Source organism: Haematobia irritans, chromosome 1 (assembly GCF_050003625.1).
Source record: "Haematobia irritans isolate KBUSLIRL chromosome 1, ASM5000362v1, whole genome shotgun sequence".
NCBI classification, from domain to species: domain Eukaryota; kingdom Metazoa; phylum Arthropoda; class Insecta; order Diptera; family Muscidae; genus Haematobia; species Haematobia irritans.
This window is the reverse complement of record NC_134397.1, coordinates 103,693,773-103,717,137: the sequence shown is the minus strand read 5'-3', so window position 1 is coordinate 103,717,137 and position 23,365 is coordinate 103,693,773. Positions and strand designations below refer to the sequence as shown.

At 32.9% G+C, this 23,365-nt stretch overlaps 1 protein-coding gene and 1 long non-coding RNA gene across 14 annotated transcripts in view; both read right to left on the bottom strand.

Moving 5' to 3' along the window:
- LOC142221528 (synaptic vesicle glycoprotein 2B-like) overlaps positions 1-23,365 on the bottom strand; it is a 935,546-nt gene that overhangs the window by 549,616 nt on the left and 362,565 nt on the right. The window lies entirely within an intron of this gene.
- LOC142221533 (uncharacterized) lies at positions 12,372-12,750 on the bottom strand. The gene is made up of 2 exons (XR_012718097.1): positions 12,626-12,750; positions 12,372-12,569 (listed from the first exon to the last, which is right to left on the bottom strand). It is a non-coding gene; the product is annotated as an uncharacterized LOC142221533 (long non-coding RNA).

Below are 23,365 nucleotides of genomic sequence, written 5' to 3'. Positions count from 1 at the left end.
CTCCGATTTAGTTGAAAAAATTTCCTTATTTTAAAGAACCCGCGTCTTTGGCTCGGAATCAATACCAAAATCCTTAAAGGAAGGTCAAAATCTTTGGATCCAAGTAAATTTTTTTTTGAGTGCGCTTTTTCGTACACTAACTGCTCCGTAAAGCTGAGTACTATGTTAAGTTTTCAAACTGAAAACCTGCTTGTTTTCTCGATTACTTTTTAAAATTAATTAATTTGGAAATATAATATTATTTGCATTCAATTCCTTGGATCTTTTCCATCCATTATTTGACAAGATTTGATAAAAATATAGTAGTCTTCATATATATATATTTTGTATTTATACCCTGCTCCACACTGTGGAACAGGGTATTGGTTGAAATTTTGCACAGGGAGTAGAATTAGCATTATAGCTATGTGTGCCAAATTTGATTGAAATCGGTTCAGATTTAGATATAGCTTCCATATATCTTTTTCGCCCGATATGGACTTATATGTCTGGGGCCAGCCAGAGTTTTGGCCCAATTTGGTTGAAATTTTGCATTAGGAGTACAATTAGTAATATAGTCATGTGTGCCAAATTTGATTGAAATCGAGAGTTTTGGCCCAATTTGGTTGAAATTTTGCATTAGGAGTACAATTAGTAATATAGTCATGTGTGCCAAATTTGATTGAAATCGGTTCAGATTTAGATATAGCTCCCATATATATGTTTTTCCGATTTCGACAAAAAGGGTCAAAATACAAACATTTTCCTTGTAAAATCGCCACTGCTTAGTCGAAAAGTTGTAAAAATGACTCTAATTTTCCTAAACTTCTAATACATATATATCGAGCGATAAATCATAAATAACCGACTTAAAATTTGAGTCTATAGATTTTGTAGAAGTCTATCAAATTCTGTCCAGATCGAGTGATATTTAAATGTATGTACACAGAAAAAAAAGTGTCTCGTAAATTTAAGAAGATTTTTACAATAATTTATTACAAGAATTTTCCAGAATTTTAGTTAATATTTCGTATCTTCAACGAAAATTAACTACTCGAAAGGAAATTTTACAAATTCTAAGTAGCAATCGTTTAGTTCATGGCCTACAAAATACGATGGAAATTTCCTTAAAAAATTTCTTAACTGGTAGTTAAAAATTAGTTTGTCATGCTATAAAACTACTTGTGAAATGTAAAGTATTTTCTAAATAATAAGTGCAATTTACTATAAGATTTTTTTGTATGAGAAAATATTTTTTTCCGAAAAATGAACTTGAAAGTGGATAGGAATTTCTTACTGACAATTCCTATAGTTAATAATTGTTGGTAAAAAATTACCCAATGAAATATTTTTAGTTCACATGTAATTAAATTTATAGACATTTTCGTCAAAAATGGTTGATAACATTTCATAAAAATTTTGCAAATTTTAAAAAAACGATGAGTTCACAAACTGGTGTGCTTTTACGAATATTATTCTTAGAGTAAATTGTCAGCAGATGCTATGAACTAATGCATAGTACAGAGATCTTTATCGGCATAGTGGAATGTGATTAATGTAAAGATGATGTTACTTGAGTTTTGTTGTGTATAGATGAGCGTGGGGTTGTTTTTATTTTTGTCCATTTAGTGGTTTGTGTGTGTGTGTGTGTTTGTTATACGCGGATGGTTTATTTGGCTGGATGAGGTGTTGTTTTCAATAAAGGCACATGTGTTTTTGTTGTTTTAGGAATGTTTTGGCTTTGCTTGGTTTTGTTTGGCATGCTTCAGTTGAATAGTTGGCGTTGGCGTGGGCTGTTGCATCTTTTAAGTAGGTATGCAACAAGGGAATATAAAGGCATGGAATATTTTGGATTTTTGAGACATATATTGGTGTTTGTTTATTAAACCTTTTAAATGAAAGTTATTAATATTTTATCGGTAGTTTAGAAAAAAGGTATTAAGAATATTTAGGAAAATATTTTGAAATTGAAAGTGTATTGAAATTTTTATTATTCTATGTAAAAAATTAATGTTCAATTCCAGATGAATTTGGAAAATTTTTGTTATATCTCAGCGTATAGTTTATTCATAAATTGGTAAGTATTTTTTTAATATGACTTTCTTTTAAAAAGAATATTTTTATGTATATTATTATGTGTTAATTAATTTTTTGGAAACCAGTTTAATGTTTTTCTTTGTTGTAAAAACAATATTTAATTTCAGAGCAACTCCAGATGGATTCGAACAAATTTAAAAAATAGAGAATTGGTAAGTTTTCTTTTAAAAATTGCCTTTTTTCGACTAGAATATTTACGTTTTTATGACATTTTTATCATCAAAATTACAGGTTTTTAATACTTTATTTTAGTATTTCTTTAATAAATTTTTTTGGAAACCAATGTAATATTTTTAATGTAAAAACAAATATTTAATTTCAGAATAACCCCTTAAAAATTTGGAGAAATTTTTAGTACTCCTTTGTCTGTAATTTAATAGTGAATTGGTAAGGATTCTTTAACTTTCTTTTAACTAGAATATTTGGTTTTTTATGCATATTATTATTTTTTTCATTAGATTTTTTGAAAACCTATTTAATAATTTTATTTAATGTAAAAAATAAATATTTAATTTCAGAGTAACCCAAATAATTTTGGACAACTTTTTATATTTCCCCTCAGCGTACAATTTAATAGGGAATTGGTAAGTTTTATATTAAAACTTTGGCTTTCTTTCAACTAGAATATTTATTTTATTATATCCTTCACATCGATAACAACACAGTTTTGTGAGTTTATTTAGAATACTTCATTATTTCTCTAATTGTTTCAGGTACAAATTTTATGAGATACGTTTTCCAAAGAAAAGTTGAATTCCTTACACCATTTGATAAAATGCCCCCAAATATGGTAAGTTACAAGCTAAAATGAAGAATTAAAAATTATATTTCATTACATGGTGTTAATTTTTAACAATTTTCATTTTTGTTTCCATTTTTTCCAGCAAGATATGTGAAAAAATTACCTACGATGAATAAAAAAAAGGATAAGTCAAAATGTCCAAACAGCGGGTTCAAATGAACTACTCGCTGTTCCACGTGGTCATCATTTTTATTCACAAAAAACATTGTATTAAGAACTTTCATCATAAGTTTTTATAATAAAGTACTTTTGCTTAAAGAAAGTTTAATTTTAATGTATGAACATTTTCATAATTGTAAAACGGTTTGTTGTTCCTTTAATTATTTAATTTCTCTGTACTGTGGAATGATTGATTTATTTATAGTTTAGTCGTCGACATTTTGAAGAGACTGTTAACCTATTTTTATTATCGGGTTTCCCACAAAATAAGCAAGTAAACCAAAATAATACTGACTTTTTAACTTGGTAGGGGTATATAAATCTTATGGTGTTGTAAAAATGAACTAAACTACAATGTTATAGATGAACTAAAATTTAAGAGAATTATAAACTAGACAAGTTGAAAAAAATCTTAAGGGCTAAATCATGGTCAATATTACTACAGTTTAGTTCATTTTGCAATGGAAAAGGGTTCACTGTTTTTTCAGTGTATTTGGCACAAACCTTTATATATAGCACCCAACACATTTGACGGATGTGATATGGTATCGAACATTTAGATCTACAAAGTGGTGCAGGGTATAATATAGTCGGCCCCGCCCGACTTTAGACTTTCCTTACATTTTTTAATTTAGTATTTTGATGAAAAAACCGAACATAGAACTCACCTTAACGCTAAAAATCATGAAATTTGACGTTAAAGTCAGATTCACAATGCCAAATTCAATTTCAAATACACTTATGGAAGTTTTTAATAATCTAGTTTTTTGTGAATTTTTATTATTAATTTAAATTGCTTTATAATTCCATTAATTAGTTCACGTTACCACGAGTGCACTGTACATTAAAGAATTCAATTATTACCCGAAAAAAAAAATTGCATAGTTAAACTAACCCTAAACGCCACTTAGTTTTATTACAAAAAATATTTGTTTGTAGTTATATTTTATTATTATTATTTGTTTTTTTTTTTTTAAATTTTGCGCAGCTTAATAAAATCTTACTTTTTTAAGCACAGTGCACTCGCGGTAACGTGAACTCCGCCTAACGTAAACACCGCATAACATGGACGGATTTTTCTGACACTCACCACTCCGTAACGCTAAAAAACATGAAATTTGACGTTAAAGGCATATTCACAATGCCAAATACGGTTTCAAACACACCTACGGAATTTTTTAGTGATGTACTTTGGTGAATTTAAATTATTAATTTAAATTGATTTATGATTCCATACCCACTGATATTTTTCCGATCTTTTTTTTATTTTTTTTTATTCATGAAATTAAATTAAGTTTTAATACTACTAATATAAGATAATAACAACAACAAATAAAAGACTATCACGCTAGAACCTGTAAAACTCCCGAATATGGGGATGTTTTGTTCTAAAATTCGCTGAAGTTCACTAACGTGAACATATTCGCTAACTTGAAATCTCTTGGTTTTAATTAGTTCACGTTACCGCAAACAAATATTTACTATTTATGGGAATCATAAATAGCAAGAATGAACTACTATATGGTTAAAATGGTCATGATGTGGCGCCATTGTAATGTAATGCTATGTTAACGTAAAAATTTTCATTGTTTTTAAATTCTATTATATTTTAATTTGATTAAAAAGTTAATTGTATCACTTAATTGTTTAATTGCAATATTGTCAAGTATTTTCCTTTAGACGAAACAAACCCATATTTATGATATGCGATTCACCCATAGTCTCCAATACTTTTTAATTGCATTTAAAAAAATTTGCTTGTCTAAAACATCGTTCCTCAGAACAGAAAACTGTTTTTTGAGTGTATTTATACAATAACACAGGGGAACAAAATTGAACTTTTTTCGTGTTGATTTGAAATTTTTACCAAATCCTTAATTTGGGGTCGCTGAATTCAAATCTGCTCTTGGTTTTTTTCTATCAGCTCGATTTTTCGAGATATACTGTTATGTTCAAATTAAGGCACTTCCGCCACATATATTGGAATAACTTGAAAACGGTTCAACTTATTAAATAAAAACAAGTAAGGAAAGTCTAAAGTCGGGCGGGGCCGACTATATTATACCCTGCACCACTTTGTAGATCTAAATTTTCGATACCATATCACATCCGTCAAATGTGTTGGGTGCTATATATAAAGGTTTGTCCCAAATACATACATTTAAATATCACTCGATTTGGACAGAATTTGATAGACTTCTACAAATCTATAGACTCAAAATTTAAGTCGGCTAGTGCACTAGGTTGGAACACAATGTTAGTAAAAAATATGGGAAATATTTAAATCTGAAGCAATTTTAAGGAAACTTCGCAAAAGTTTGTTTATGATTTATCGCTCGATATATATGTATTAGAAGTTTAGGAAAATTAGAGTCATTTTTACAACTTTTGGACTAAGCAGTGGCGATTTTACAAGGCAAATGTTGGTATTTTGACCATTTTTGTCGAAATCAGAAAAACATATATATGGGAGCTATATCTAAATCTGAACCGATTTCAACCAAATTTGGCACGCATAGCAACAATGCTAATTCTACTCTCTGTGCAAAATTTCAACTAAATCGGAGTTAAAAATTGGCCTCTGTGGTCATATGAGTGTAAATCGGGCGAAATCTATATATGGGAGATATATCTAAATCTGAACCGATTTCAACCAAATTTGACACGCATAGCTACAATGCTAATTCTACTCCCTGCGCAAAATTTCAACTAAATCGGAGTTAAAAATTGGCCTCTGTGGTCATATGAGTGTAAATCGGGCGAAAGCTATATATGGGAGATATATCTAAATCTGAACCGATTTCAACCAAAGGTACCGTTATACAAAGGTACCGTTAGAAATTTACAAACAAACAGGTTTTGTGTTCTAAATGCCTTATAAATTAATTTCGTGGATGTGAATAACGATGTGCATGTGGTTTCGATCGGACATCATGACAACACAGCAAAAACTATTTGGAGGTGTGTAGGGTGACCTATTGACTTTTTAAAATCTCTGTAACTTTTTTGTTTATGAATATAAGTAAATACTTCAAAAGCAAAAGTTTCATATTTTGTTAAGACCTTTATAATGGTTATCAGAAATGGGCATCATAGGGGTATACGAAGCGAAATAAAAAAATTAAAAATCAAATTTGACGTCGGAGTCAAAAATGACCAATGCACGAAATATAGCCCCTGATCAACCACGAACAAAGATATGCGTTTCTTTTCGATCGGACTTCAAATGACGACACAGCACAATAAATTGTATTTCGGGGGGTCGTAGGGTGCACGGAAAAAAAAGTTTTGGTGTTCTGAAATTGTCTTCGAATATGCTACAAAACTGGGGGGTGACCGCATCAACTTTTTTTCGTGACCCTATCTAGTGTACACCTTCCGATATGACTTCTACGGGCATAATAGGCGCAAATATCGCAAATTGCCTGAAACTAGCTTAAATTACATTCTAGCTTAAATTATATTCAAAATTTATAGTTTATGGTATGGATTAATTTTTGTAATTTCTTTTTATTATTTTTTTCTCTTTCTTTTTGATTTTTTAATTTCGTACTTATATTTTTAAAATTATAATATATTAAAAACATTTATCTTTGTCACATATTTGCCAACTTGCCTCAAAAATGCCTTAAGGCGCTGAGGCCTTAACATAATTGTAAAGTTTTTAATAGAATAACAAATAATATTAATAAAAAAAAAAAAAAAAAAAAAAAAAAAACGAGAAGTAAAATTGCTAAATATTACTTTTAATGCGTAATTCGATAAAAAATCTGCAGAATTAAGATCGATAATATTCTTGAACACTTATATTAGAATTTTATAATTTCTCTAGAATTCAAAGGAAAATGCTTCTTATAAATTTGCAAATTCTAAATTCAGCTTGGTTAGCCACAGAACTTTAACTTATATATGAAATATGTCTCATTACACTGAAAAAAGCATGCCAGGATCCAAAGATTTTGTCTTTACTTTAAAAATTTTGGTATTGATTCCGAGCCAAAGAAGCGGAGAATACAAGTAAGGATACTTTTAAGACACAATTTTCTTTTAAATTTGGGTTTTTGTGTCCTTGCTTCTAGGAAGCAAATTTTAATTTTTCGCCTTTTCAGCTTTTTTTATTCATATACTACCAAAGACCTTTAAAAACGAGTTGATGACAATTTTATTTTCCAAATTAAGACTCGACTTCCATTAGAAATTATGCAATGTTTAAGACAATTTTATTAAGTTTAAAGAATTTTTCCGAATTATTAAAGTCAAGTTGACCTTAGCCCAAACATTTTTTTAAGTGAAATCACTTAATTATAAGGACAATACGACTTTATTGAAAAGTTTATCGACTTTTGGACAAGGAAAAAAACTTATTAGAGAAATGCGTCTTCTGTGCTAAGCAAAATTTGCATTAGTATTCTGAAGACATGAAATCTTTGACCTCACGACAATAATTTTTTCAGTGTATATAGAAATTAATTATTATATGTGATCCTTGGCCGTTGGTATGACACACTAAAAGTGAGTCAAAAGTAATTCACCGCGCATGGGGGGAAGACCAATGACCTATTTTGCACTTTATCTTCTACAATAACAAACAATTTAGAAATATTAACTAGAATTTAGAAATATTCAAAAAATTTAATATATCGGCCGGACGGAGGATCGAACCACGTACCATCAGTTTACAAAATGAATGAATTAGCCACCGAGCCACACTACCAACATGGTTAATGTCAACCAAATATGGTTTGCCATTGTTTACCATTCATACATAATTATGTGTATTTGTACACAAATACATACAATGTGTTCTATTTATAGAATAGTTTCAAAGGCACATATCTCCAAGAAGTAGAATTAGATTCACCAATTACAGGGTGATTCCTTCTTATTTAATTTATATTAAAAACGTGGGCTTCAAAATAATGCACATTAAAAGTTTAGTATGGACATACACTAAAGAATTGAATTATTACACAGTAAAAAATTACGTAGTTAAACTAACGCTAAATTTAACTTATTTTTATTGCCCAAAAATATTTGTAATTAAATTGTATTATTTTTTTTCGAAATTTTCCACAGCCCAATGAAATTTTCCGTTTTTGTCTCAAATATTTTATGAACTAATCGTTGGTATATAGTTCATTGACCGTACATATAAGTTCAATATGAACTAACTCAGAAGAAAATTTTCATGTGATTCCCAAAACTAGTAAGAACGAACTACTTTATGGTTAAAAAGGTCGTGATTTGGCGCCAATGATTTTTGTTCGTTTAGTTAATTTGTCTTCTATGAGAGGATGTAATTTCGTGAAGTGCAGTTAAAAAGTACTCCAGGATATTAAATTCTACCTATAATATAGTTTACCTTTTTTCTGTGTAGTATTATCGAGAATTTACGTATTCCTGTTAAAGTTGGATACAAACGCACGCATTAATTGAGTAAAATTTAGTTTAGAATTAATTATTTTAAATAATAAATAAAATGTTCTAAGCGGTGTTTCGCAGGTTAATATAAAAAAATTCGCAATATTTACAATTGGTATTCATTGAGTAAAGGAAAGAACATTTACAGTCGTTGTATTAACGAATTACATCGGTCCATTATTAAAGATAAAAATAGCTAATAGCTCGACTATTTTTCGCTTAGTGTATGTTATGTTGTAGGGAAAAAATTTTTGGACTTGATAGTTTGGACAATTTCTTCGATGTTTTGTTTTGATTAGAAAATATTTTTTGCACCTGTAATTTGGGTTTAGAAACACGATCTTAGTATTGACCTTATTTTTGGTATTAAGCTGAGTACTATGTTCCGTTTTCAAGCTGAAAACCAGCTTGTTTTCACGGGTACTTTTTTTAATTAACTAATTTAGAAATATAAAATTATTTGCAATCAATTGCTTCGATCTTTTCCATCCATTATTTAGCAAGACTCCATCAAAATATAATCGTCTACATAAATATATTTGTACTCTTAATTTAGTGTTTTGGTGAAAAAACCGAACATAGTACTCACCTGTATACAGAAAAAAATATCATAAAAATTTGTCCAATAGAAAATTAGTAGAAGTTGAAATTTTCAATTAATAAATTAATTGAAACACTTAACTTTTCAATCAAGATAAAAACATTAAGTTAATTATGCCAATGTTTGAAAATTTTTAAATTTTTAATTAAAAATTAAATAAAAAAAACTCGCAAGAAAGTAATGGAACATTTTTTTTTTAATTTTTAAATAAAAATTTATTTAAAACAATAAATTTGATACTATCATTTCCTTGATTGAAGACATTTCAATTAAAAAACTAATTAGATCAATTATTTTCCTGATTTAATCATAAATTTTTTGTGTATCTTCGATTTTTTCACCACAACTCGTAAGTAACCCTGCAAAAATATGTATGACAATGAGTATATTTTTAGCATGGCTTGCATGGAAATGATCTAAAACATTGATTCCGCTCAATTTAATATTTAAAAATTGATAGGTAATCTTTAGAAAAAGAGCCAACACAGAACAAAGTACCACCCTATAAATAAAAAATGGAGTATAAATATATATTTGATATAATTTTAGACGAAATTTTCTTAATGGAGACAAGTACTTGATGTTTTCTCTCAATAAAAAAACTGACGTCGAAATTCATTACTTCCAAAACTGGCGTCGAAATTCATTACTTACACATGAATCCAATACGAAAAAAGGAGCGTATGAACCGTCCTGTATAGAAAGTGGAATAAAAATGTATGAAACACCCTGTGAAAACGGGTGAAAATACGGAACGAAATGTGAACATGTGGCAACACAACCAAGTAACGGATTGTCGCCAAAATGTACGCAAAACATAATATGTGTTTCAAAGTATGCCTTCCATATAAGAAGTAGAATATATGAAAGAAAATCATGCAAATCGGACCAAAATCGGAAATACATGTATGATACATATTCTTGTCTACGCATGTATGTAATAAAAATGTAAAATTTTTACTGTCGCCAAAGTATGCGTCTCACATACATATATATATATATACATATATATATATATATATATATATATATATATATATATATATATATATATATATATATATATATATATATATATATATATATATATATATATATATATATATATATATATATATATATATATATATATATATATATATATATATATATATATATATATATATATATATATATATATATATTAACTTAACAATTTCATTGTAATTTCTAATATACTATGACTATATCATGTTTTTTTATTTTAGGAAAATAAAGTAAAATAATTATGAAACTAATATAACGTAATTCATTTGGTTAGATTTAAGGTTTCAAATTATTAATTGAGTCAAAAAGTTTTAAGTTAAATTTTCTAGATCATCATATATATTTTTGTTTTTAATATTTGAATGAAGAAACATTATTTGGTTGACGGTAATTGAATTGGTTCCAATGGCAGACCTTTTTTCTGAAATTAAATTTCTAGGCATTGAAAAAGTCCTTTCGGATGCAGCACTACTTGCTGGGGTAGCTAGTAATTGGCAGCTTACTTTGTATAGTAATGGGAACTCAGTTTGTGGGAGTGCCACCACAATTTTATCATCGTAGTTCAACGCCGCTGACTCTTGTACAAAGTCGGATAGCAGATCTAAATTGAATGATGATATTTTAGATGCGGTATGCGTATCATCGCCTTCTACACCCGTTTTCTCTCCAGAGCTCCTCATTAAAGTTTTGCATTCAGTCTTTATTATATTTTTATCGCTTTCCGAAAATTGTATTAGTTTATTTGTGGGCGGAAAGAGAAACAGTGCTATTTTATGGAACATGGTCATATTTTTAAGAACTATTTCGTTTAAATAGTGCGTCAGGTTATCTTTTAAAGTTTTTATTACATCCAGATCATTTTCCTTACTAATACAAATTTTCTTTAGCCTATGAATATAAATGTATACCCAGTGCATAGTCGAGTAGTTTTCACCCTCAAGCTTTTTCGACGTTTCTTTAAATGAACTCAAAACTTGCACAACCTCTTCTATGGAATTCAAATTAATATTATTAATTCTATGCATTTCATTCTTTTCTTGCAGAGTAGAAATTATATCAACCCAATTTTTTGTACTGATTTCAATAAATAGAAAATAGTGTTCCAGCGTGTTGGGCAAAAACTTTTTAAGGTAGATTGTAGATTTGAATTAATACCAGATTTTTTGAAGTATCTGACAAGCTTTGTGCAATTGGTGCAAAGTTCTGCGATATTTGGTGTTTCTTTTATTGATTTTTCAACGGCATTATTTAGCAAATGATTAATGCAAAAGATGTGGTTGCACGCACGAAATACTGAAACCATCATAGGTGTGTTCCTTTACTTTACTCGTAGTAAAAAGTAGTAAAAGAGAGAAATATTGAAAATCCTCTCATATTTCTATATTTGTTAAATGTACAGGAACGAAAATATAGTAAAAATTGTAAAAATGTCAAATAAAAAATAAAAGAAGCATTGTGATTTGAATAAATATTTTCAAAACATGTAGGTAAATTAAATACTTTTATATCGAATTTTTTTTGACAAATGGCAGATTTTTTGCAGGAAACTTTGAAATCCTTATTACGATAGAAAGAAGCTATGGTTTTTACTTTGTTATAAAAAGTACTCCTTTGCAAAATTTTTAATCAAACTAAAACTCTGGCTTCTGGGCCATAAAGTAGAGTAATAGCGCATATTATCAGTATCTTATAAGGTGGGGTTTTTCATTCCGTTTGTAACACATACAAATAACGAATTCTGACTATATAAAGTATATATAGTCTTGATCAGGGAGAAATTATAAGACGATGTCTCTCTGTCTGGCTATCTGTTGGAATCAGGCTACTTCCTTCAATAATGAACCTATAGTGCTGAAATTTTAACAGACACGTTTTTCTTCTACATGCAGGTCAATTTTGAAGATGTGACTACTTCGGCCTGTTTCGATTTTGCTTCCATATGAACCGACCCCCGAATTGGGGTCTTCATGACATAGACATTAAAACTTTTATCCGATTTGCATGAAATTCAAAACGTAGGGGTACTTTTGGTCCATTAAAGGGTGTGCCGAATTTGGTGTGAGTCGGTCAATGTTTTGGTACTTTTTTCGAAACAAGTGGTATTGGTTCGGCATTGTTTTGAAATTCCAAATTGTGGAGTCTACACGTTAAATCTAAAGCATAAAGGTGCACAAAATTTTCCTCCAGAATACGTAGAATTTTATAAGGAATGTTGTACTTCTAGACTCAAAATACAGACCCCACTTTGTTCAAATTTTGCAAAAAAATAAATTGTAAGGCCCTATCTCGCAAATATTAGATATATTCGCACACATACACAATCTTTTTATGGTAGTTTATAAGTTCTATCCAGCAAAGCAAAAATCATGAAAATCGGTGCATAATTGCGCGTTTGCCAAGTAACACTAAATTGCATACATCCGAGGTGTCCAACTTCCAACGTCTATAGACCAGCCCGTGAATCCACTAGGGACCTACAAACCTCTAAATATAGAGAAAAACATTTCAGCTTTGGCACAAAGAAAAAATTATGATGATACCTTAATCCATTAAAAAGTTACAGATTTATTTCCAAAAAAAAGCGATTTGGAACTACTTTAGTTTGGAAAATTTGAAAACAAATAATTATTTTTGTCGTGACATATCTACAACTTTTACTCGAAAGAATTTGTCGAGTAACTTGTAGTAAAAAAATTTTAAAAGAGACATGCATTTTGACATTGTTCTCTTAAAATTGTTTACTACTTTTACTATTTTTTGGGGTTGAGGAACGGTTTCTAGTAAAAACTAGTAAAAGTAGTAATTAGTAGTACGTAAAGGAACACAACTCATATTTGCACCTATATCAGTAACAATAATAGCTTTGTCACTTAATTCGCAATTGAAATCAGCTAAAGTTTTCACAACTTTATACCAAATATTTTCACCTGCAATGAAATTGTATATTTATATATTAAAAAACCTAAAATCAAAAATGTTTTAGTAATAATACAAGCTTTTTTATAATTTTGCCTACACAAAAAAAAGAGAAATTCTGATTCAACCACCAAATAAGTTGATCCAATTAATTTTTAGATTAAAATGTCTTCAATCACGAAAATGATGATGATATTAATCACAGTTTTTATAGGGCATAAACAAATACTTGATTAAAAAATTAATTGGTTTCATTAGCAAATTTCAATTAATTTTTTAGTTAAACCCTAATTTTAATTACTTTCTGACTTACGGCCATGTTCATGTAGCTATGTTAGGCTTTAACTGCAAGTTAACAGAAAGAAAAATTGAAGTATATTTTCTCCGGTTAACTCTAATTGAAACAATTTCAGCAGTTAAGTTTCTGACTGGCATATGGAATATATACGCAAGATGACAGATATGTGCATATCACGGTTTAACTTTTTAATTAAAAAATTAAAAATGATCAATCGTTTACTTCCATATACTGTAAAAACAGTGAACCAACTAGGAAGAAATCCTTTGGTTAATTTCACTGAAAAAAATATTGTCGTGAGGCCAAAGATTTCATGTCACTCAAGTACAAATGCAAATTTTGCTTAACATAGAAGACACATTTCTCTAATATAAAGCCTTTTCCTTGTCAAAAAGTCGATAAACTTTTCAATGAAGTCACATTATTCTTATAATTAGGTGATTTGATTTAAAAATGGGTATTATAACATGAAAGAATTTTTTTTGGGTAATGGCAACATGACTTTAATATTTCAGAAAAATTCTTTAAAATCTTGACTACAAAAATCGTACAAACATAGGACATGTTTTCAACACTTTATTTCAAAGACGTTTTTTACTTAGAACATAGCATAAATTCTACTGGAAGTCGAGTCTGAATTTGGAAAATAAGGTTTTCGTTAACTCGTTTTTAAAGAACTTTAATGGCATATGAAGAAAAAGGTGAAAAAAAGTAAAATTTGCTTCCTAGAAGCAATTACATAAAACCCAAATTTAAAAGAGAATTGTGTGTTACAAGTATCCTCACTTGTATTCTCCTCTTCTTTGGCTTGGAATCAATACCAAAATTATTAAAGTAAAGACAAAATCTTTAGAACCTGACATGCTTTTCTCAGTGTTGTGAAAATTTTGAATATTTTTATAAAATTTTAACTAGACAGTATTACAAACGCTGGCATCACGCCGATATCACAAAAATAAGTAAATATTTTTTGAAAAATTCCAGAAATTTATTAGACATAATTTTGTAGTTTGAAGGAAAAAATTGGAGTCCAAATTGCAAGAATGTCTTTAGTGACATACGAAGTTCATGATAGGCGCATTTGTAGTAAAAATTACTAATTTAAAGAAATAATGAATTATTTTGTGAGAAATATGAATTTATTAAATCTTTATGCTTAATTTGTGTATAAGTTTTTGTACATTTTTTAGTTAATTTAACTAACGTACACAAAAATTATTAGAGTAAAGGAAACTTCCTCCAAACACAATAATTCCATGAACTAAAATAAAGTTAAATTGGCTTTAGTGAAAAAGAGAGTTCACATTTTTTTGAGTGTTCCTTTATGTTTGTATCTTGATTAAAAAGTTACTTCTATCAATTAATTTATTAATTAAAACCAGTAAGGAAAGTCTAAAGTCGGGCGGGGCCGACTATATTATACCCTGCACCACTTTGTAGATCTAAATTTTCGATACCATATCACATCCGTCAAATGTGTTGGGGGCTATATATAAAGGTGTGTCCCAAATACATACATTTAAATATCACTCGATCTGGAAGAATTTGATAGACTTCTACAAAATCTATAGACTCAAAATTTAAGTCGGCTAATGCACTAGGGTGAAACACAATGTTAGTAAAAAAATATGGGAAACGTTTAAATCTGAAGCAATTTTAAGGAAACTTCGAAAAAGTTTATTTATGATTTATCGCTCGATATATATGTATTAGAAGTTTAGGAAAATTAGAGTCATTTTTACAACTTTTCGACAAAGCAGTGGCGATTTTACAAGGAAAATGTTGGTATTTTGACCATTTTTGTCGAAATCAGAAAAACATATATATGGGAGCTATATCTAAATCTGAACCGATTTCAACCAAATTTGGCACGCATAGCTACAATGCTAATTCTACTCCCTGTGCAAAATTTCAACTAAATCGGAGTTAAAAATTGGCCTCTGTGGTCATATGAGTGTAAATCGGGCGAAAGCTTTATATGGGAGATATATCCAAATCTGAACCGATTTCAAGCAAATTTGGCACGCTAATTCCACTCCCTATGCAAAATTTCAACTAAATCGGAGCAAAAAATTGGCCTCTGTGGGCAAATGAATATGTGAATTAAGTACTCCGGGGTTCAAACTATTGCAGTATACTGGTAATGATGTAAATCGAGCCTGTATAATTGCTAAAAACGAGCTCAACTTGTTTCTGCTTCCTTCAATGTGCAATACAGATACTGTCGTTGCCAGTTTAGAAATAGCCAAATGCAAATATTGGGTATCTTCGGTCTACATGGGACATGATAGGGAGATGCCTCCATGTGCCGTTAACACCTTAGTTGAGGAGTCATTGAAAACAAAGACAAAACTCATTATGGGATGCGATGCAAATGCACATCATAGTATATGGGGAAGTGGTGACATTAATACAAGAGGAGAGTCACTCCTAGAGTTTATTTTGCGTACTAATTTGATAGTTTGCAATAAAGGAGATGCCCCAACCTTGAATGAAATGATATCTGATTGACAGGTTTTAAGTGAACATAGCTTCTCAATCATCGCTACATCAGTTTCAAATTTGATGTTCATAACACCAAGACCATATTTCCGCCAAATGTTAGGAAAGATGACTGGAATAGGTATAGGGAATCGTTCAATATGATGATACCGGAAATACCAGAGACAAATATGAGCACTGTGCAAGTTATCGAACACGCAGTGGAGAGAATTACTAAGGCCTTCAACATTTCACTGAAAGCTGCATGCCCTAGATGGAAGCCAAGTGGGAAAATCGACCACCATGGTGGTCTACGGAGTTAGGTAATATGAGGAAATCGTGCAGGAAGCTTCTTTAACAAAGCAAAGTCCACCAGAGCTCCTGTGGATTGGGACGCTTACAAGAAGAATCTGAGAGGATACAAGCGAGAACTGAGAAAGGCTCAGCATAACTCTTGGAATGATTACTGCAGCAGCATTGAGAATACGTCCGAGGCTTCCAGACTACGGAAGCTGCTAGCATCCACGATCTCCGCTCCAGGTTTCATTAAAACATCGGAGGCAATTGGTATTATATTCTAAGCTCTAAATTCTCTAATATTAATATCACAAATTTTAATGTAAAGTGTAATTTACTTATAATTAATTTATTTACTTTCTTAATAATTATTGGCCTTGTTGAACTGTGCTCTGAATCTTGTATAACTTCCGCATTTCTAACCGATGTTGAGTGTATCCAATAACACTCAATCATGGTCCAGGAATGGAACTGCAAATATGATTAAAATATTATCCAGTCAGCATAGTGGTATCCAACTATGTCATATTAACGCACAGAGCCTGTATAGGAAAATGGACGAGTTCAGACATATCTTCGAGGGATCCCCAGTTGATATAGTCTGCATATCCGAGACCTGGTTTGATGACTCAATTACCGATATGATGGTGTCGATGAAGGGTTATGAGATTTTTAGAGTAGATCGTAAAGGTTTTGCAGGAGGAGTAGCTATTTACGTGAAGAAGGGTTTAAACTGCAAGCCCAGGTTTACTTCCGACGGCATCGAATCAATAGAGTACATTTTCTTGGAGTTTTGCTCTCTCGATCCGACAGTTCTTATTGGGAGTGTATACCGACCCAGAAGTAATATCGATATGGACCCTTTCATGAGGCAAGTGGAAATCTTTTCAACACAATTCGATGAAATTGTGATAGCAGGTGACTTTAACAGCAATCTTCTTGCGAACCAACAATTAGTAGGAGATATGAGAGCTCTTGGTCTATACGTTATAAATACTGACACTCCGACACATTTCACGCAATTTGCTAACACTTTACTGGATCTCTTCGTAGTGTCTACTGAAGACAATATTCTCCACTATGATCATCTATCGGTACCTTTCTTCTCGAAGCATGATTTGATCTTTTTGACCTATAGAATATTTGTTCCATTTGGAACTGACACTTATTCTTACAGGGATTTTAGGAACATTGACTACTCAGCTCTGAGGCAACAATTTTTTCTTATAGATTGGTCATCTATATACCGCATCGATTCCCCCGATGATCAGTTAGCATTTTTGGAGGATAATGTAACATCGCTCTTTGACATGACCGTACCGATGATTACCAGGACAGTAAGGAGGAAAGGTAATGGCTGGTTCACTTCTCGTATCAGGGAACTGATCGATCAAAGGGATTTGAGGTTCGCCCAGTAGAAAATCCTCAAGACTACTGAAGTCCACGACGAGTTTCGTGCTGCTCGTAGAGCTGTGAATAGGGAGATCTCTCGGGAGAAACGTAGGAGCTTCGAAAGAATGTTTGGGAATGCTCTAGGTTCGGGAAAGACATGGAAGACTCTAAAGGATGTTGGTATTGGCAAGTGTGGTGGAACTGTTGATCCATCTATCGATCTTGATTCCCTGAACGAAACGTTTTCCACCTTCCCAATTTCTTCTGCGGATCAATCATATTATGATACACCGAATACTCCGATCGAATCATCTTTCAATTTTGAATGTGTAAGTCGTTTTGATGTCATCAGAAGCTTCCCGTCTGTGAAGTCCAATGCAGTCGGCGCAGACAACATTGATCCCAGATTTATTAGGATTCTTCTGCCTGAACTGATACCTTACTTGACATACGTATTTAATCAATTTATTACTAGGAGTATCTTTCCTGATCGCTGGAAAATCGCCAGGATAATACCCATACCGAAGAAGAACTCCGAGTATAGACCAATTGCTATTCTGCCATTTTTATCGAAAGTGTTCGAACACCGAATGATCTTCTATCAGATCGACAATCTGGTTTCAGAGCTCATCATAGCTGTACTTCAGCGTTGACGGATGTGGCTGAGGACATAAGAGAGAGTATAGACAATGGTGATATCGCACTACTTGCCCTGCTGGATCACTCGAAAGCTTTCGACACGGTTAATCATCACGTCCTGCAACAGAAACTGTCAGTATTTATGCACTTCTCGGTGTTCTCTTCAAGCCTAATAGCATCATATCTCAGTGGCAGATCGCAATATGTTCAGGTCGGAATAGATCTGTGGCACTGCCAGTTTTACAAGGTGTTCCACAAGTTTCTATCTTAGGACCATTACTATTTTCTGTCTATGCGAATGACTTACCGGAAGTCTTAACTCATTCCAAATCTCGGATGTATGCGGATGATCTTCAAATCTACCTAAGCAGTAGCCCAGAGGAGTTTGATAGATGTGTAGAGAGATTTAATGAGGATTTGCGAGGGGTAAACTTATGGGCGCAGAGAAACGGCTTGTCCCTCAATGCGACGAAATCCAAGTGTCTGGTAATCCAAAAGCGTGTTAATCGCCTGTCACTAACTCCCTTCGTTCATATAAATGATGAACCTACTGAGATTGTCAGAAAGTATAGGAATCTTGGCATCATGTTTAATGATTCTTTAACGTGGTCAGACCATATAACCATGATCTGTGGCAGGACATTTGCCACTCTTAGAACTCTTTGGAAGACACAGAGATATCTACCACTGAGAATCAAACTGCTCTTGGCGAAGACCTACTTAATTCCGGTATTGACGTATGGGTGCGAAATCTTTTCTAGTTGTGATGCTAGGAGCAAACGGAAATTGAATGCAATTATAAGATACGTTTTCGGCCTCAACAGGTATGCCCATCTGACTCCGTTTTCAACCAGAATATTGGGGGTCCATTTTGAGAACTACCTGAAAATTCGTGTCTTAGTATTTCTACATAGGATTATTATGGACAAGGATCCTGATCATCTATTTAATAGATTACGCTTTAGTGCATCAGGTAGAACTGGTAATTTTATCCAACTACGTCACAGATATGTTGTATCGGAGTGGCAATTCTTCATCCATGCGATTCGTCTCTGGAACATGTTACCACTAGCCACCGTGGTGCAATGGTTAGCATGCCCGCCTTGCATACACAAGGTCGTGGGTTCGATTCCTGCTACGACCGAACACCAAAAAGTTTTTCGGCGGTGGATTATCCCACCTCAGTAATGCTGGTGACATTTCTGAGGGTTTCAAAGCTTCTCTAAGTGGTTTCACTGGAATGTGGAACGCCGTTCGGACTCGGCTATAAAAAGGAGGTCCCTTGTCATTGAGCTTAACATGGAATCGGGCAGCACTCAGTGATAAGAGAGAAGTTCACCACTGTGGTATCACAATGGACTGAATAGTCTAAGTGAGCCTGATACATCGGGCTGCCACATAACCTAACCTAACCTAACCTACCACTAAATATAAAGACAATTACAAGCAGAGCACAATTCAAAAGAAAACTTTTTATATATTTTCTTTAATATTGACATGTTCCACAATAATAAGTAAACTACACTATCCATTCACTTCTTTTCATTGTACTTATCATAATTATATTTTGTATTTTAATTGGTAATAAGATTCATATAATCTCCAGAAACGTTTATTAATTGACCCTGTTTAAGTTAACTTTCAATTTTGATATTTTATTTATTTATTTATGCTTTTTATTTTCGTAGCAAACAATCATTTCTTTTTACCTCATGTGTCACTCATTTATCTTAACTAAACGATAATTTTACATTTCGTTTTGGTTAAATTAATTTTATTAAATTTTGTTATGATATAAATCTGTTCGCATACAATCAAATGCCTTTACTGTAAATTATAGGACCTTGAGTCTTGTTGTGCAGGAACCAAACTCAATAAATACAAATACAAAATACAATTGGACAATGTCCAGTGAGGAGACGCTGGAGGTACTATTGGACACACGTTTTCCCGGAAATCGTTTCCTATCGAGGAAATTGTATCGGAATCGAGAATAAAATGGGCGTGATGGAATTACTCCGGCGGAGTTACAAGCGGTGGCTGACAGAATTATCCCCTGGTTGTCGGCGATATATATAGGATGTATCAACTTAGCATATATTCCAGGAAAGTGGAGGGAATCAAAAGTCGTTTTCATACCTAAAGCGGGAAAAGCCTCTCACTCGAATGCGAAGGATTTCCGACCAATCAGCTTATCTTCATTCCTACTAAAGACTCTGGAGAGGATGATAGATATTTATCTTAGAACTAGCATCGATTCAAGTTTGTTCTCGAAACGACAACATGCATACTCGAAGGGCAGGTCTACTGAGACCGCATTATATGAACTAGTCAGCTTTATTGAAAGCTCACTATCTGTCAAAGAATACACAATCGTGGCGTTTCTAGACATCGAAGGGGCGTTCAATAACGTCCATCCGAGCTAGATATTAAATGGACTGACAACTCTGAATGTTTATCCAGGTATACTTAGGCTGTTAGACGAACTTCTAATGAAGAGACGCATTTCAGCCACACTAGGACAAGCAAACATACAAAGGTATGTGAACAGAGGCACTCCTCAAGGAGGAGTTCTATCACCTCTTCTTTGGAATGTTGCTATAAACGACCTTCTGGTTTCCCTAGAAAAAGAAAGGATACAAGTGGTGGCATACGCAGATGATGTGGCGCTAGCAGTCAGATGAAAATTCCCATCAACAGTTAGAGATATTATACAGAGAATTCTCCGGATGATTGAGAAATGGGCGAAAGATAATGGTCTTGGGGTAAATCCTGCAAAGACAGAACTAGTCATGTACTGCAAAGATCGCAAAACTCCCACGGTTAGACCCATTTCCTTAGGGGGTATTGAAATTCCCTTTAGGGAGTGTGCAAAATACCTTGGCGTTATTTTGGACAGGAAGCTGAACTTTAAGCTTAATATTGAAGAAAGGGCGAGGAAAGCAACGGTAGCTTTATACTCGTGCAAAAAGGCAATAGGGAAAAAGTGGGGACTAAAACCAAAAATTGTACATTGGCTATACACGGCAGTGGTTAGACCTATAATGCTATATGGTGTTGTAGTCTGGTGGCCGGCACTTCACCAGCCGACAAGTTTAGACAAAGTTCAGCGTATGGCGTGCTTGTGTATCTCAGGTGCATTCAGCAAGACAGGAACACATTCCATTAATGTCATACTGCATCTATTGCCTTTAGACATTTTGGCCAAACAGTCAGCTGCAACAACGGCTGTGCGGTTGCGCGAGCTATCGCTGTGGTCGGAAAAAAGTTACGGTCACAGTTCTGTCCTCAAAATAATGCCAGATGTGCCTAACGTAGTGGATTATACTTTGGCGAGTCCACTTTTCGACAAAAAGTTTGAGACTATAATTCCCAACAGTGAGGCGGTGTACACGGACCCCGGGGAATAAAAGATATATAGATTTCTACACTGATGGCTCCAAATTGGATGGCCAAGTGGGTTTCAGAGTATATTCTGAAGATCTGGAACTTCGAATAGCGAAAAGATTACCTGATCACTGTAGTGTTTTTCAGGCTGAAATATTAGCAATAAGAGAAGTGGTGAATTGGCTGAGAAGTAATGCTCCAAGCAATATTGGCATTAATATATACTCAGACAGTCAACCTGCAATAAAATCCTTGGACTCTGTGTTCCTCAACTCGAAAACGGCCATCGACTGCCGCAAATCTCTCAATGAGATGGCTGAGCAGCACAATATTCACCTAATATGGGTGCCTGGCCATAGGAACATACCGGGGAACTGCGAAGCAGATGAGCTAGCAAGGCTAGGAACTACCTTACATATTCCAGGGGAACTAGAATCTGTTGGTATGCCTCGGGCTACCTGCAAGCTCTTACTGCGTGAGAAGGCTGTCATGATGGCAAATGTTCGATGGGAGAATTGTAAGGGTTGTAACGACACCAAGCAAATATGGCCCCATTTCAACTTAAACCGCACACTAGATATGCTAATGTTCTCGAGACGTCAGATATCACTCCTGATATCTGCTATAACGGGTCGCTGCCTGATAGGCGATTTTGCAAAAACTATTGGTGCGAAGTATAATGACTATTGTACGAGCTGTCATGATGCGGAGGAAAAGGAATCAATAAAACACCTCTTGTGTGAGTGTCCTGCATTTTGTGTAAGGCGTAAGCAAATTTTAGGGGCATATAGCTTCAGATTACTGGCGGACCTGGAAAACGTTAACTTAAGCAGTCTGCTAATGTTTTTGGAACAATCTGGTTGGTTCAACAGAAGCAAATAATCGAGAAGGTTCAACGGTTAAAGCTAGAAGTGCCCATATGTAATAGGTACTTGTAGTTAATGTGGTATCACAATGGACTGAATAGTCTAAGTGAGCCTGAATCTTAATCGGGCTGCCACTTTAACCTTACCTAACCTAACCTAACCAAATTTGGCACGCATAGCTAGAATGCCAATTCTACTCCCTGTGCAAAATTTCAATTAAATCGGAGTAAAAGATTGGCCACTGTGGTAATATCCGATTTCAATAAAATTTGGCACACTTGACTACACTACTAATTGTACTCCTAGTGCAAAATTTCAACCAAATTGGGGTAAAACTCTGGCTTCTGGGATCGTATTAGTCCATATCGGGCGACAGCTATATATGGGAGCTATATCTAAATCTGAACCGATTTCAATAAAATTTGGCACACTTGACTACACTACTAATTGTACTCCTAGTGCAAAATTTCAACCAAATTGGGGTAAAACTCTGGCTTCTGGGACCGTATTAGTCCATATCGGGAGAAAGATATATATGGGAGCTATATCTAACCGATTTCAATAAAATTTGGCACACTCTACTATAGTACTAATTGTTCTTCTTGTGCAAAATTTTAAGCAAATTAGGGTAAAACTCTGGCTTCTGGGGCCATATAAGTCCATATCGGGCGAAAGATATATATGGGAGTAGGGTTTCCATATGGATAATTTTTAAAAGAGAACTTTCGCTTTAAGAAAAGAGAACATTTTAACTAAAAAAGAGTTTACAATAAAAAAATTCTTTATTAAATAATTAATTATTTTATTGATGTTAAAATTAAAATAAAACCAGTAAGGAAAGTCTAAAGTCCGGCGGGGCCGACTATATTATACCCTGCACCACTTTGTAGATCTAAATTTTCGATACCATATCACATCCGTCAAATGTGTTGGGGGCTATATATAAAGGTGTGTCCCAAATACATACATTTAAATATCACTCGATCTGGAAGAATTTGATAGAC